Source organism: Monodelphis domestica, chromosome 3 (assembly GCF_027887165.1).
Source record: "Monodelphis domestica isolate mMonDom1 chromosome 3, mMonDom1.pri, whole genome shotgun sequence".
In the NCBI taxonomy this organism is placed as follows: domain Eukaryota; kingdom Metazoa; phylum Chordata; class Mammalia; order Didelphimorphia; family Didelphidae; genus Monodelphis; species Monodelphis domestica.
In genome coordinates this window covers 15,563,262-15,580,352 of record NC_077229.1, presented here as the reverse complement: position 1 = coordinate 15,580,352, position 17,091 = coordinate 15,563,262, and positions in this window count along the sequence as shown.

Below are 17,091 nucleotides of genomic sequence, written 5' to 3'. Positions count from 1 at the left end.
CTCAGAAATGCATGATAAAAAGTACTATCTCCTCTAGAGAAAGGACTTTGAATGTAGATTGAAGCATACTATTTTTCTTTTTCTTTTCTCATTTTTAAAAAATTTGATATGTATTATTACATGTAATATATATATATATACATAAATATATAGTATATTTATTTTTATATGATCACTGTGAAAATATGTTTTACTTCATCATACATATATAATCTAGATCAAATTGTTTACCATCTTAGGGAGGGGGAGAGGAAGAAGGAGAGAATTTGCAACTCAAATTTTTTGAAAATGTTAAAAGCTATCTTATATGTAATTGGGGAAAATAAAATATATTAATGAAAACCTTTGAAAAGAAATACTCAATCAGGAGTCAGAGGATATGGATTCAAATCTTTAACTCTTACTGGATAGCTGTGTAAGTGAGCAAAGCCCTAAGTTTCTGTGAACCCAGTATCTTAATTTGCAAAATGGATTATCACAGATAATTCTTCATAGGATTTAAAACTAGAAAAGATCTTAGTATATAGCCCACTTGCCTCATTTTATTTTATTTTTATTTTAAAATCCTTACCTTCTTTCTTAGAATCAATACTAAGTATCATTTCTAAGGCAAAAGAGCAGTAAGGGCTAAGCAATTGGCATTCTATCTACTATGCTACCCCGTTACTCCAATAGCCTCATTTTAAAGAATGGGAAACTCAAGTCTACAGAGAGGAAGAGAGTGGTTTGAGGTTATAAAATTATATAGAATTAGAAGTTATCTATTGGGGCAGCTGGGTAGCTCAGTGGATTGAAAGCCAGGTCTAGAGACAGGAGGTACTGGGTTCCAATCACTTCCTAGCTGTGTGACCGTGGGCAAGTCACTTAACCCCCATTGCCTAGCCCTTACCACTCTTCTGCCTTGGAACCAATACATAATTCCAAGACAGAAGGTAAGGGTTAAAAAAAAAAACACCACACACACACACACACACACACACACACACACAAGTTCCCAAGAAAAAGCTTTAAAGGTTGCATATTGTAATGGATGGAGAATTAGCCTTAGATTGAAGAAGGCCTGAATTCAGGTCTTGCCTCTGCCACATACTGACTGTCTGACTATGGCCGAGTCATTTATCCTCTTCTATTCATTGATCTATATAAATCAGGTTCTCAGCCTTGGAGGGTCCAAGTCCCACAAGCCCCTGGGGCTTGGCATTGCCTCTGCCCATCTCCTTTAGAAGTGTATGATAGAGAGTTGGAAAGGACCTTAGACTCTTCTAGTTTATCTCCTCAGCCAAGAGAGGGGAAATGATTTGTCCAAGGTCACAGGGATGAGAAGCCAAGCTTCCCAGGCAGTCCCTTGGGCCCTCCTTGAAGGGCTTTATGGGGGATTAGTTAGATCTCACTAACTAGAGTTCTCTGAGGGAAAAGACTTCTATCTCAATACCCAGACTGGCCTTGACTCTTCTAGCATCTGGGATGACGTGGTCTTGGAGCCCCCAAAACAGGCAGCGTGCCCCTCTTGCTCTGGCTGACCCTCTTCACAGTATACAAAATGTTTGGGGTTTGTCTTACAGTATGGAGAAGAAAGTGTAAGAGGAAGGAACTAACATGGTGGAGAGCAAGAAGTGCATCAATCTAACGGTCTCGAGGGGGGACGCCAGGCTGGAACGGCCACACACTCCCCTTGCTAGAGTTGGGTCCCAGCATCTGGTGCAGCTGATGAGTCATCTCGAGGGTGGCAATCAACATTCCAGTTTAGAAAAACACATTTAAATGGCCCCAGGAAAAGAGTCTCCAGAGTAATGCGAAGCAGTCCAGGAAAATAAACTCTCCTGGCAGGGCAATTAAAAACAAGGCTGTTCCCTGCTGCTGGGAACTCGCTGTCAGCCACCCAGGGGTACACACCTGTGCTTCAGATCACTATTCCTGGGGGCACGATTAGCTCAGAATCCTCAGGGATTTTTTTAGAACTTCTTTACTCATAACAATCTCTGATGGTGTTGTGGGAGCCTGGGGAGGAGGCAGGGTATTAATTAGCCCAGAATCCCCAGGGCATTCTTTGCTCAGATTTCCCAGTGAGGAGGCAGGATTTGGGGGCAGCAGGGGGCTGGAGAAGATGCTGATCCCCACCCCACCCCCTCAGACATAGCTGGTAAGGACCCCTAGAGAGAAGCAGAGTTGGAGAGAGGGAAGAACAGACAGGCAGCCCGTCTTGGTAGTACGATGATCTGTCATCACCACCAAGGGGCCTTACTGCCCATTGGGACCAGATTAGTGACCAGGGTGCCACCTGGGGGCCTGGCCCTGAAAGCCCTCCTCAGGCTGGTTCCCCTTTCTTTCCAGCCTCATTTCAGACTCCCTCTTGTAAAAATTAAAATTAATGTACAATCATTTCAAATTTCTATTTTAAGTGATGTATTAATGATCATTAGAAATAAAGGAATAAAAAGTAACAAAATAAAAAACCACATGCCCATGGCTCTATCTGTTCAAAAAGCCCACTTACCCAGGAAGCAAAGAGGGCGGAACCAGGAACCCCACTGAATTTATCCCTCTGTCTACAGGAAGTACATAATGACAGGAAGTCAGTGGGCTCCTGGGAAACGCAGTTTTTAGGATAACAGATTTCCAATTACATACTCTCTCTTCTTTAAGTCAAACTAGCTTACTAGCAGGTCCCAAGCCAACTCCCATCTCTGGGGTTTTGCACCAAATGGCCCCCTTGGCTGGATTCTTAGATTTAGTCATGAGTGACATTAAAGGTCACTGAATTAATCCAATTCATTCATTTTACAGTTGGGGAGACTGAGGCCCCTTATTTTGTGAGGGCCTGTCCTTCCACATGCAGCCCAAGGGTGTCACTGTATGGGGCTCAAAGGGAGGCAGAATAGACATCTCTAGCCTCTTCTCCCTCACCTTCTCCAAGAGAGACTTTAATTACTGCAAAGTTGGGGCCAGAGTTGCTCTGCTCTCCTCAGAGAAAGGAGGTACCAGGCTACCACGAACTCTTTCCACACCTTAAGGATTATTGATTGAGGGGATCTGATGAGGTTCAATCTAAGTTTGATTACTATTTCATTAAATGTGGAGAAGAAGGACAAAATTTGACCCCTCTCCCACGAAATGCCAGTTCCACAATGAGCATACAAAGCCCAGAGCAAAGAAACTGATTTACCCAAGTTATAGCAAAACCGAAATCAAAGGAAGTATAGAAAAGTGAATATATGCCAGATATAATACAAAGTAAAGGAACTCTCCTATCAGAGGCAAGATCACCCACCCTACCAAGAGAGAAGGCTAGATCTTACTTAGAGGGAAATTTCCCTGAAGTCTCTGGAGCCCCAAGCTGGGAACAGGGAGGATGAGAGCTCCTCTTATGTCTCCCCTGAGTCTCTTCCTTTGGCAATCTGAGGTGGGGTTGCCCTCTTCTCTCTCAAATCTGAAAAAAAAAGATTGGAGAGGAATGAGAATTGAAACTCTCTTGCTCTCACCAATGCTACCTTGCTCCTCCTGCTGTTATTATTCAGCCTTTTTTCATCTTCTCCATGACTCCATTTGAAGTTTTCTTGGCAAAGATCCTAGAGGGGTTTACCATTTTCTTCACCAGCTCATTTTACAGATAAGGGAATTGAGTGAGATAAACAGGATAAAATGATTTGCCCAGGGTCACACAGCCAGATTTGAACTCGAGATGATTCTTCCTGTCTGCAGACCTGTGTATTTTAAATTAAAATCCAAGATTTTGATTTTTTTGTTTGAGAAAAGATCTTCAAGGAAGAAGCTTGCTAACTCCTAAATCCAGAGAATGAACTGTTGCAGAAAGATGCTGGAAAATCCACACTACATCAAGAAGATCAAGAATGAACTTTGGGTGTGGTTGATTGAACTGAAATTTGATTGAGCATTTATTGTAAATGTACACTTTTATGCCAAGGGGACTGCCCTTAATTTGGCTTTCTGTCAATGCACCTAGCAAAACATTGGTTTTGTTTTCTTTCTTTCTTTTCTATTCCTCCCTAACTACTGTAATTTCCTCCTAGAAACTGAATATTGTATACATCTGTAGTTAGAAGTGCGTTAGGACTACAAGATGATTATGTTAAATGATCAATGGGGAGACTAGTCTCATCAGTGGGGATTGTGAATCTTAAAACTGCTCAGACTCTACCTTGGAAGATTTGGTTAAGCCATCCCCTTATTATAACAAATGGAGGTACTTGATCAGGAATGTATTGGGAATTTTAACATTACTCCACCCATACTTAGGCATACTTTAGGGGACGATAAAGTTGTAAACTCCTTACTGAACAATGAAAAGTCCCCAACTCATACTTATAGTGAAGCAAAAGCCTTAAGCTAGGTTTAATTTTAGATCTAATACAAAAGGGAGCTAAGTACCTATAAAGGTTAAATTAATCACTAAAAGGTCAAGCAACTTACAAAAGGCAAGCTTAACAAAAGAGGTGTGAAGTTTTAGTCCACCCAGAGAAGGTGAGAACTAAAGAATGATGTGAAATAAGAATGGGCAGTCCTGGGGGCAGCTGGGTAGCTCAGTGAATTGAGAGCTAGCCCTAGAGACGGGAGGTCCTAGGTTCAAATCTGGCCTCAGACACTTCCCAGCTGTGTGACCCTGGGCAAGTCACTTGACCCCCATTGCCTACCCTTACCACTCTTCTGCCTTGGAGCCAATATACAGTATTGACTCCAAGACGGAAGGTAAGGGTTTAAAAAAAAAAAAGAATGGGCAGTCCTAGGAAAAAGTGTCTACTATGATTGGTAGATGTGAAAATTTAGGGGAGGTGACACAAGAGAAAATTTCTTTAAAAGGAAAGGGAGTTCAAAATTGAGAGTAGTTCAGCTTTGGAAGCTGAATTGGAGGTCAGGAGTCAGAGCTGGCTCTCTGAACTTAGTGGGAGTTCAGACTATTTGGAGTTCGTAGTTCAGTTTGGGAGTTCGCCGTGGTGGGACAAATCTTGTGGTGAGTGATTAAAGACTGACTAGTCTCTCTTAAGGCTCAGGCCTAGGCCATTTGGCCTAGGCCCTTCATACTATTTTCTCTTATTCTCTCTCCCTTTCCTTAATTCCTTCATTTGTATTCATTAAAATCTCCATAAAAACCCAGCTGATTGGTATTTTCATATTTGGGAATTTTTCCCATGGAGATCACTTATTTTTTATTTAAAACAAGACACTAAAAATTATCTTTACAGTTTTGGCAATTCACAGTCTTGAAAACCATATTTTCATGGTCACACCTGACACTCTATCCATTGTGTCACCTAGCTGCCCATGTACCACCTCTCTTCCAAGAAGGAGAGAGTTCTATATCAGTGGGCCTTTAGACAGGGGTTACACAAGTATTCAGTACACTGAAAATAGTATAGGCTTTATTTGACAAAATGCCATAGAAGAGTCATCCCTGAATCCACAGACTGTGATGACAATTGTCCTTCCCTCTCCCCCTATCCCAGAGACCCATACTATTTTCCAGATTCAGTATACTACTATGGGCACCCCTTTCCCAAAGGAGTAGTTCTCTTATTTTCTGTAAAATTAAAACAACCACTTGCTCCAGTGAATTCTACCTCTTCAATGGACCAATGTTGTACTCCAGGAATATCATGCTACCCTAGGTAAGTCCCTATTCTCTCTATAAGGGGAAAAAAGGGGTTTTATATAAAAGGTTGGACTGGATTATTTAAGAATAAGGTTTCCAGGAATTTAATTAATTCCAAAGAGATTTATTTAACAATTTATTTACAAAATATAGAAAGAGTGAAATAAGGAATCAGAGAGACAATAGGGTAAGATATCTGGTCTACAGACTAAGTATTTTGCTCCAACCCCTGGCTCAACCCAGGCATGGCTTAATCCTTAGCCTGAGGGGTCTCAGCCCTTGTAGCTGAGGACTTGGGAATACAGGGAGCCTCTCTCAAGAAGGTAGATCTCTCCTGAGGCTAGTCCTTTCAGAAAATCCAGGAAAGGAGTTATCTCTTTTCACTCACCACGTGTCAGTGCAAAGCGAGAGATTCAAGAACAGTCTCACCAGGAAAGGTCTCAGATCCAGTCAGCAGATTCTTCACCAGCTTTCAACTCAAACTCAAAACTCTGGAAGAAATAGAAGTCCTCTCCCCACAGGAAGTTGTAACTCCCTTTTAAAGACACTTTCTTTTGCATCATTTCCTGTGTCTTCCTCCATTTTTACATCTACAATTACAGTTGAGCTTTGCTTAGGACTGCCCAGGGGACAGTCAGTTTGATTCTGATTCATCACCCTCTATAGCACACGTGGATAACAGACCTCCCCCACTCAATGATTAAGTGGGATGTTCACGCTTTTGGTGATTAAATCTAAAAATGGGCAGGGGAGTTAATTTAATCTTCACAATCAGGGGAGAGTTAATTTAATCTTTACATCTCCCAAGAGAGCTTGGACTTACTATCAAGTAAAGTTATCCTTCTCCATTGAGTTCTAAATCTCCCAGGTACTTTGCAAGCCTTCCAAAAAGAGAACAAGGAATCCAGGATGACTTTAAAGATGAGAACCTGGGTGAGTAGAAGGTTCTCAGTACCCTTAATATTGATAGGGAACTTCGGAAGAGGAACAGGCTCTGGGGGAAAACGAGGGCTGTTTTTGTACTTGTCTAGTTAAAGGTTCCTATGGGACATCAAGTTGGAAACGTCCAATAGACAGTTTGTGATGGGGGACTGAGTCTCAAGAGGCAGAGGTGGGTTTTCTATAAATAGACCTATAAAGCAGCTGCATAGAGATGCTCATTTAAAATATGGGAGCTGATAAGGTCACCAAAGATAATAGATAAGAGGATTTAGGACAGAATCTTGTGGGCCACTCATAGCTAGTGGGAATGATAACATGGAAGAAGATCCAGCAAAGCAGCCTGAGAAGGAGTAGTGAGATAAGTAGGAGGAGAACAAGGAGAGAACAGTGTCATGAAAACCCAGAGAGGAGAGAGTTTCCAGTAAGAGAACATAGTCCACAGTGTAGATGCTACAAAGGGGTTGAGAAAAACGAGAACTGGGGAAAGACCATTAGACTTCATTAGACTTGGCCATGAAGAGATCATTAGAGTCTTTGGAGAGAAAGGCTCCAGTTGAATGATGATGTAGAAGTCAGCCTGCAAAGGGTTGGGATGTGAGTGGGAAGAGAGGCCGAGGAGGGTATTAAGTATAGATGGGTTGGGAGTTGGGAGGGGGGTTGTCTTCTAGGTGGAGTTGTGAAAGGGAATCAAAGCAAAGGATGACAGAAAATCTGAATAAAGAGATAACATACTGGAATGTTGGGTACGTAGCTAAAGGATGAGAGGCTATGGTGCATAGTGGGTAGTTTGTTGTCATTCAGTCATTTCAATCACATCTAACTTTTCATGAACCCATTTGGGTTTGTTTGTTTTGGCAAAGATACTGGGATGATTTGCCATTTCCTTCTCTAGCTCATTTTACAAATGAAAACCACCAAAGCAAACAGGGTTAAGTGACTTGCCCAGGGTCTCACAACTACTAAGTGTCTGAGACCAGATTTTGAACTCAGGAAGATGAGTCTAGCTCTCTCTCCTTTGAGCCACCAAGTTACCAAGTGGGTAGTTAGCTGACCTCAAAATTCAAGATCTGCCTTTGCCTGGACAAATTGTTTAATCTCCCAGTGCTCCAGGCAACTCTCTAAGACTACAAATTGTGAGAAAGTATTCATCTTTTTTGGTAGAAGGAGCTTACTCACATGGAGAATTCCCCATGCAATGAAATTACAGGCCCAGGCCTTATTCCTCTCCCAGCTTAAATATTCATTACAGAAAAATTTGTCTTGCCAGAATAGAGGTCAGCTAATACAAAGGCATGAGGGCTGGAAGTGGACTTTTATGTATGAAGAACAGTAAGTAGACATGGTTCATGTGTGAAATGCATGGAGGGAAAGGACAATGGGAAATTCAGAATATGAAACAAGATAAAAAATGAAAAAACAAGATTTTAAAGGAATAAATGAAAAAGCATTTATTAATGGCCAACACTGTGCTAAGTGCTAGGAGAAAAAAATTGAAAAAGCAAGATAATGGAAGCTCTCAAGAGATAATATAACAGAGTACTGCTATATGGGGATACAGAAAGATCCAGAAATTCTAACAATAGGTAGAAGGATAAAAGTAAAAAAGCTAGTCTAGTGCCATGTGGCTTCTACAGCAGCACCCTAGCACACGAGTTCCTAGGCAGGATGCAGAGACAGAGAGCCTGAACACTTCCTGGATCATCCCTTTTATTCCTTCTTTTTACAGCCAAATCAAATTCAGAACCATGTCCGGATCAAGTGTGTATGTCACAGACCCATGACCCATACTAGGCGACTTGGGTGATGCAAACTCATATACACTCAAGTGACCTAATTTACCCAATGATTTCCCTCACACAGTCCTGGCTTCTGAGCCAAATATATGGCAGGAGATGAGATCAAGAGTGAAAACCCAGAAAGGTGCATTTCCTTCACACAATCCCCCCTTTGATTCTTTAGGAGACCAACATATTGAATCTGTTTATTTGGGGTTTCTAGGAGATTAACATGTCAGGTCTCCCCAGTGAATCATTCCACATATGTAGCTTATATATCTAAAGATTCTCTTACTAGAGGTATATAAAATATTGCACTTAAAATAGAGGGAATTACAACTATTTGGGGAAAAAGAGGGAGAGAAAACAAAATGATTAATATATGCATTGACAAAAAGCTAAATGGGGGCACTTGCCTTTGGCCTAAGAGTTTACATTCAGAATAAGTGATAAGTTCAACCCCTTTCAGTTCAGTTCATTATATCTCAAAGTTCATTCAGGATCTCTTAATGTAGTATGTGGTTTCTGTAGGCATAGCATCTTCTCTAGAAAATCCACTTAGAAAATCCACTTTATTGAATAGGGGTGTTGGTGATTTTCTTTTCCTAAAATTGCTTTAAAAGATCTTAAACCTTGGATTTTAGGATAATTATACAATCCACCCGTAGAAGGGTGTTGACCAACACTAGGATAACCCCAGGATACATGGCTGAGCTATGAGGTATATGAATCAATTCTCAAAAGAAAGCCAAAACCCCAAAAACCAAATAGAAGAAAAATAAAAATAAATAAATTCTGAATAAAAAACACATATATATCAAAACCCTATGTATATAAAATTAAGAGTAAAAAATAAAACTATAACAGGTCCTTGAATCACCAGCAAGGCCTAATTAAAGTGACTTTTGTCCTACAAGTATGCAGGACAATTGCAGCAATATTTCACTTACCCATCAGCAGTCATGACTATAGAAAATTGCCATGCTATAAAAGAGAAAGGGGACAAAAGTCTGAGGTAAAAGTGAAGTATGGTTCCCTGTTATGATTTTACCTTTAATCTCAGGGAGAGGGGAGTCAAAATGAAAGCCAAATGAAGGTACTAGTAGAAACCTGGCATGGGTAAATCCAATGTCTGAATTTGTCAAATGACCACTTCCTCAAACTCCAAAACAAGCCCTCTGTCTTGGTATAGATTCAAATCAATCCCACAGGGATTGTTGCTCTTCTTGACCTTGTGCTTCTTTGCACTGTACAGTATGGCTCCTTAGTAATCCCTTCTTCTGAAAACAGACACAAATATTAGTTAAAGTCCCATAATATTTAACAATCAATGGTAGGTTTCCATAGTCTAAAGTTTTTGGGTATGCATAGGTATTAGGACTAATAGATATTGTAAACTTATCCTTCAAAATAAAAAATAATAATACTGATTCCATGTATTTAAGTACAAAAAAAGGAAAGAAAAAATCAAATATCCTATTGAAAATATGGAGAGTCACAAAGAGTTACAAAGCTAAGCAGTATCTGAGATCAGATTTGAATCCAGGACCTTCCATGGAATAGCTCCTTGTGTTATAGAATATCAGAGAGTTCATAGTGGATAAAAATGTAATATATATGTTAGGACTTTGGCAGAATGACCTAAAGTAGTGTACATAAGAGGCCTGACACCGGAAAAAGAAATTATTAATGGTACAAACATGGGAGAATCTTCTTTAAAAGAAAGTATTAGGGGGTGGAGCCAAGATGGAGGCTTAGTAGCAGTGAAAGCTGAAACTGTTATAACAATCTTTTCAGTCTTTAAAAAGAGTCTCAAAATGACAGGAGTAAAAAGAAAACCAATAACAAGACAGAGTGAGGGGGTTCTCCTGTGGGAAAAAAGAAGAAAGGTATGCAGAGAGAAAATCAATTTTCATGGTATAAGGGGGAACTAGAAGCAAAACTATACACAAAGGAATCCTGGCCAACCACTCCCCATCTATTAGACCAGGTTTTGAGCCTGGGCATAAGCCAACTTCAGGATCCTGGGACCCTGCCTGCCCCAAAAACAGAGCATTCCATTCCCAACACCCACCCCTTAAAGGCCCACACCTTGTCACTGGTCCACAGTGAGGCCCTGAAGTCCATAGCACTTGGCCTGCACTGCCCTGAAGTCCTAGACCCAGAGCAAAATACCTCAAGTCCCAAGTCCTGCAAGCCATCAGTAGAGGAGACAGAATCATTAGCTTTCAGAACTCCCAGTCTAAAGGCAAGGAAATAAAGCCTTGGAAAATGAGAAAAGAGCAAAAGAAACACCTAACCATAAAACATTTCTACAAAGACAAAAAGCAAGGCATAGAATCAATAAGGGATGGTAAGATCCAAGCAACCACATGCAAAACTTCAAAGAAAAATGAAAATTGGCCTCAGGCACAGGCAGAACTCAAAAAGGAATTTAAAAAATCAAATAAGACAGGTGGAAGAGAAACGGGGGAAAGAAATGAAAATAATGCAAAAAGAAAATAACAATTTAAAAAGCAAAATTGGTCAGCTGGAAAAAGAAGCAGAAAAATCCATTGAAGTAAAAGGTCCCATGAAAAGTAGAATGGACTATAAGGAAAAGTAGGATCAAAAGGTCATGGATGAAATCTAGTCTTTAAAAATTTGAATTGGACAAAATGAAGCTAACGACTTCATTAGATATCAAGAAACAATTAAACAAAATTAAAGGAATGAAAACATAGAAGAAAATATAAAATATCTAATTGAGAAAAACAACTGACCTGGAAAATAGATTGAGGAGAGGTAATTTAAGAATTATTGGACTACCTGAAAATCATGATAAAAAAGCCTAGACATCATATTATAAGAAATTAACAAGCTGCCCTCATATTCTTGAATAAGAGGGTAAAATAGAAATTGAAAACACAGATCACCTCCTGTAATAAATTCCCTAATGACAACTCCCAGGAATGTTATGGCCAATTTTAAGACCTCCCAAGCCAAGGAGAAAATACTGCAAGCAGTGAGAAAAAAACAATTAAAATATCATGGAGTCCCAGTCAGTATTACATAGTATCTGGCAGCTTCCACCTTGAAGGATCAGAAGGCTTGGAATATGATATTCTGGAAGGCAAGGGAACTGGGTTTATAACCAAGAATCACTTATTCATCAAAACTGACTATATTCTTTCAAGAGAAAATATGGTAATTTAATAAATTAGAATATTTCCAAGAATTACTGAAGAAAAGACCAGACTTAAACAGAAATTTCGATGTCCAAATACAAAACTCAATAAAAACATACAAAGGCAAATAAAAAAGAAAAAAATTTAAGGGTCTCAATAAGGTTGAATTATTTATATTCCTACATGGAAAGATGATATGTTTAACTCTTAAAAGTTTTTAGCATTATTATAGTAGTTAGAAGAAGTATACATAGATGGAGGTTATGGTAGTAAGCTATTTAGAATAATATGAAAAAAACTAGGGGCGAAAAAGAGGATTGTTCGAAGAGAAATGGGAAAAGGGAAGCAAAGTGGCATAAATTATATCACATAAAGAGGCATGGGGGTGAGAATTATTACAATAAAGGAGAAGATGAAGGAGGTGATGGATAATACTTGAATATTACTTTCATTGGAATTGGCTCAAGAGGGAAGACCAACCAGATTCATTGGGGTTTGTAATCCTATCTTGTCCTATAGAGAAGTAGAAGGAGAATAAGAAAGGGGAAGGTGTGGAGGGAGGTGATTAAAATATCCTATAGAGAAGTAGGAGGTGAATAATAAGGGTTGTGGTGGAGAGTAATATAAGGGAGGGGGAATGGGGAGAGTGATTAAAAGCAAAACACTGGGTGGAGGGAAAGAGCGAAAGGAGAAAGGGCAAAAATAAAAAAGGAAAACAAGATGGAGGGGAATACTCAGATGATAATCATTACTGTGAATGTAAATGGAATAAACTCACCCATAAAGTGGAAGTGGATATGAGTGGATTAAAAACCAGAATCCTACCATATGTTGTTTGCAAGAAGCACACTTGAGGCAGGTAGACATACACAGGTAAGGGGCTAGAGCAGACTGAAATTAAAAAAAAAAAAAGCAAGAGTAGCAATCATGATCTCAGACAAAGCTAAAGCAAAGATAGATCTGATTAAATGAGATAAGTAAGGCAATTACATCTTGATAAAAGGTAATATAGAAAATGAATTAATATCAGTACTTAACATATATGCACCAGATGGTATAGCATCCAGAATTTAAAGGAAGTAATTAAAGGAGCTTAAGGAGGAAATGAATAGTAAAACTTTACTATGGGGTTCCTCAACCTTCCCCTGTCAGAAATAGATCAATCTAACCAAAATATAAATAAGAAAAAATAAAGAAAGTGAATGAAATTTTAACAAAGTTAGATTTAATAGATATCTGAAAAAAAATTGAATAGGGACAAAAAGGAATATACCTTCTTTTCAGCAACACATGGTACATATTCAAAAATTGACCATATTCTAGGGCATAAAAACCTTTATAACCAAATTCAGAAAAACAGAAATAATAAATGCAACTTTTCCGATTATAAGATGATAAAAATTATAATCAATAAGGGTTCATGGAAAGGCAAATTAAAAATTAATTGGAAACCAAATAATCTAATTCTTCAAAACAGTTAGGTCAAGGAACAAATTACAGGAACAATCACTGATATAATTGAAGAGAATGACAGTGAGGAGACAACATATCAAAATTTATGGGATATAGTCAAAGCAGTACTCAGAGGAAAATTTATATCCCTGAATGCTCATATTAATAAAATTGAGTGGGGTAAAAAACAAACAAAAAAAAATACATCAATGAATTGGGCACGCAACTAAAAAAGATAGAAAAAGAACAAATTTAAAATCCCCAATTAAAGACTAAATTGAAAATCTTAAAAATCAAAGGAAAGATTAATACAATTGAAAGTAAAAGAACTACTGAACTAATAAATAAGACTAGGAGTTGGTTCTATGGAAAAATAAATTAAATAGAGCATTGGTTAATTTGATTTAAAAAGGAAGAGAATCAAATTACCAGTTTCAAAGATGTAAAGTGATTTCATTGTCAATGAGTAGGAAAGTAAAGCAATCATTAGTAGCTATTTTGCCCAATTACATGACAAGAAATATGACAATCTAGGTGAAATGGATGAATACTTACAAAAATATAAATTGCCTAGATTAACAGAAGAGGAAATAGAACACTTAAATAATTCCATTTCAGAAAAATAAATTGAACAAACCATCAATGAACTTCCTAAGAAAAATCCCCAGGACCAGATGGATTCACAAGTGAATTCTTTCAAACATTTAAAAAATAATCCCAATACTATAGAAACTATTTGGCAAAATAAGCAAAGGAGGAGTCTTTCCAAATTCTTTTTATGATACAAATATGGGGCTGATACCTAAGCCAAAACAGAGAAAGAAAGTTACAGGCCAATTTCCTTAATGAATCTAGATGCAAAAATCTTACATAAAATAGAAGCAAAGAGACTATAGCAACACAACAAGGATTGTTTACTATGTCCATTTGGGATTTATACCAGTAATGAAAGATTGGTATAATATTAGGAAAATTATCAGCATAATTGACCATATCAATAATCAAACTAAGAGAAATCACATGATTAACTCAATAGATGCAGAAAAAGCCTTTGACAAAATGTAACATCCATTCCTATTGAAAACACTGGAAAGCATAGGAATAAAAGGTCCTTTCCATAAAATAATAAGTAGTATTTATTTAAAATTATCAGCAAATATAATCTGCAATGGGAATAAGTTAGAATCCTTCCCAATAAGATCAGGAGTGAAGCAAGGATCCTCATTATCACAATCACTATTTAATGTTTTAATAATTAATTGTTAGCATTAGCAATTGGAGAAGAAAAAGAAATTGAAGGGATAAAAGAAGGTAATAAGGATACTCAACTATCAATCTTTGCTATTTAATTCCCTTAATACCCTTTGAAGACATTACAGTTCTGAAGGGATACTTGTTTTTCCCTCTGTTACAATGCAGAATGTTAGCACTGCACATAATATAATGCTTTCTAATTACTCAAATTCTTCTTTCTAGATTTCTTTTTACTCTTTTATTTGGATTTCAAGGTTTCTACTCTGCTCTGGTCTTTTTCAATTAGAAATCATTGTACAATATTATGTTACTATGTACAATTCCTGGTTTCATTCTGCATCAACTCAGGTAGCTCTTTCCAGATTTTTCAGAAATAATCCTGCTTATCATATGAACAATAATATTCCAACACCAACATATACCACAATTTGTTCAGTCATTCCCCAATGGATGGACATCCCTCAATTTCCAGTTCTTTGTCACCACAAAAAGAGTTGCTATAACTATTTTTGTCCTTATCCCCTTTTTAGAATACAGACCCAGTAGAGGTATCACACAATCAAAAGGTATGCACAATTTTATGAACCTTTGGGCATAAGTTGCCCTTCAGAATAGTTAGGGCAATTTACAATTCCACCAATAATGCATCAGTGTCCCAATTTTGTCTTATCTCCTCCAACATTTATCACTTCCTTTACTGTCATATTAGTCAGTCTGATAGGTATGAGTTGGCACTTCAGCATTGTTTTAATTTGCTTTTCTTTAATCAAGAGTGATTTAGAACATTTTTTTTCATGTTATTGACAGCCCTGATTTCTTCATCTCCTTGACCTTTTTTTCTAGGTGAATTTTAAAATAACATTTCTCTTACATTTTCTTCTATTCTTTCAATCTTTTGATTTTGTTCAAATGTTTCTTGCTGTCTCATGGAGGTGTTGAGTTGATGGGTTTTTTTTAATTTTCAGAGAATCTGTTACTTGGGTAATGTTTACTACTGCCTTTCATATTTGATAATTTTCAAAATTTTCCATATTCCCAAATATATGGTAATATAATTTAACAACCCCTTATCATTTACAAAATTTTTATGTTACTTGTTATCTTGTTCCTTGCAAAAAGGGCTTTCCTATATCAACTTCCAAGGTGGATTACTGAGCTGTACTTATTTCTCATCTAACCATTTAATCGATGATTTTTATCTCTTCCCTTTTATCTAAATTGAAGTCTTTCTGGGACAAAAAGAAATTCCAAGAAACACATCCAGAAAAGTATTTAGATAAACATCTATCAATTTAATCGAATCAATGTTTATATTTTTTTAAAAGGGTGATGGGAACATTTCCCATCACAAAACAAAGAAAAGGAAAATAAAATCAAGTCTCCCTTTCCAAAGAGAACGCCTGAGTCTATAAAGGATTCTCTGAGCATGAGCACTTACCCCTACAGGGATTAAGGATCTGAGTCCACCAGAATTCACTCCCTCAAATTCAGGTTAGAAAGAAAACTGTTCTAGATGAAAGCTCTCCCAATTCCTTCAGTGCATAGGGCCGCAAAAATTGTGGTCTGCCCAAAGTTTCTAGGCTTTCCTTTATAGGGAATACTTGGACCATATGTAATTCTCCTCAAGGTCCAGGAAGATTTCTTCTAGGTCCTTATACCAAAGGATTCCTGAAATTTTGCCCAGTGAATCCCTGTGTGAAAGAGAATTTAAACTTTTTGTATATTTTGACTTAATCAATCAAGAACTTGGAGTCCCCAGTCTTTCACACTTAGTCATTAACATTTAGTTAGTCCTAAAAGACCACAAGCACTGACCCCCAACAGTGCTAGGCAATTTGGGAGACTATGATTGGTTCCTGAGATGTGGTAAACCAGCCCACAGTGAAAGGAACTAGAAATCAGAGAGACAGGAAATGACATGGAGAAAACTGCTTATAAAAGTCAGCTGAGGGCATTATGATTCATTCTGCTGCCTTGGTGGCTCTTGCTGAGGGAGAACTTCTACATTGGTGTCTCTGTATTGGATTTCTACTGCATTGATGGCTCTTACTGAAAGACGGATTCTTCTGCATGGTGATTCTGTGTTGGTGGCTCTAGGAGTTCATCTTCGGTGACTCACTGTGGTTGAGGAGACCCTGGCCAGAGATACTGGCCTTTCAGCAATTCTCCTATCTTCCATGTGACACTCTCTTTGGTGAGGCACTAGGATCTGGACTTAGGTAATTTAGCTATGCAATATTTTCTACCTCCTTCCTACATTTCCCCCTTTATTATCTTTACCTTACTGTAATAAAGCTATTACAGCTACTAAAAGTCTTTTGACTTAAGAGTTAATTATTATAATTGGCGACCACAACAATATTTTTTAATTATTTGTCAAACCTATTTTATTATTATACCTGTCACCATAAGGACATTTGTACTAGAATTCCAGAAACAGGACAAATGGGTGCTGTTAAGAGACTAAAGAAAATAAGATTTGAGAAGCTCTGAACAAGTATGAGATTCCGAAGAAATTTAAATTAATTCTGTACTTCGGTTTGGCTAGTTAGAGTTTTTAGGCCTCCAGGAAAGCCTTGTCCAATGGACTGGCAAGAAATAGCAAGAAAACTTGCTGTTCTTCTATACCATCCTGGACTGGAGCACTGCTTCATCCTGTCTTCTGTTGGTTCAGTCACTTTAGGCTCCAGGATTTATTTTCATATTTTTTTTGGTCATTGTTTGGAGGTGGGTTTGACAAGCTTGGAGGGCTGCTTGCTTACTTCGCCATCTTAGTTCTTCCAATTTCTGTTTTGTTTAAACCCTTCCCTTCCCTTTTAATATCAGTTCTAAGGCAGAAGAGCAATAAGGGCTAGGCAATCGAGGTTAAGTGACTTGCCCAATGTCATACCACAGT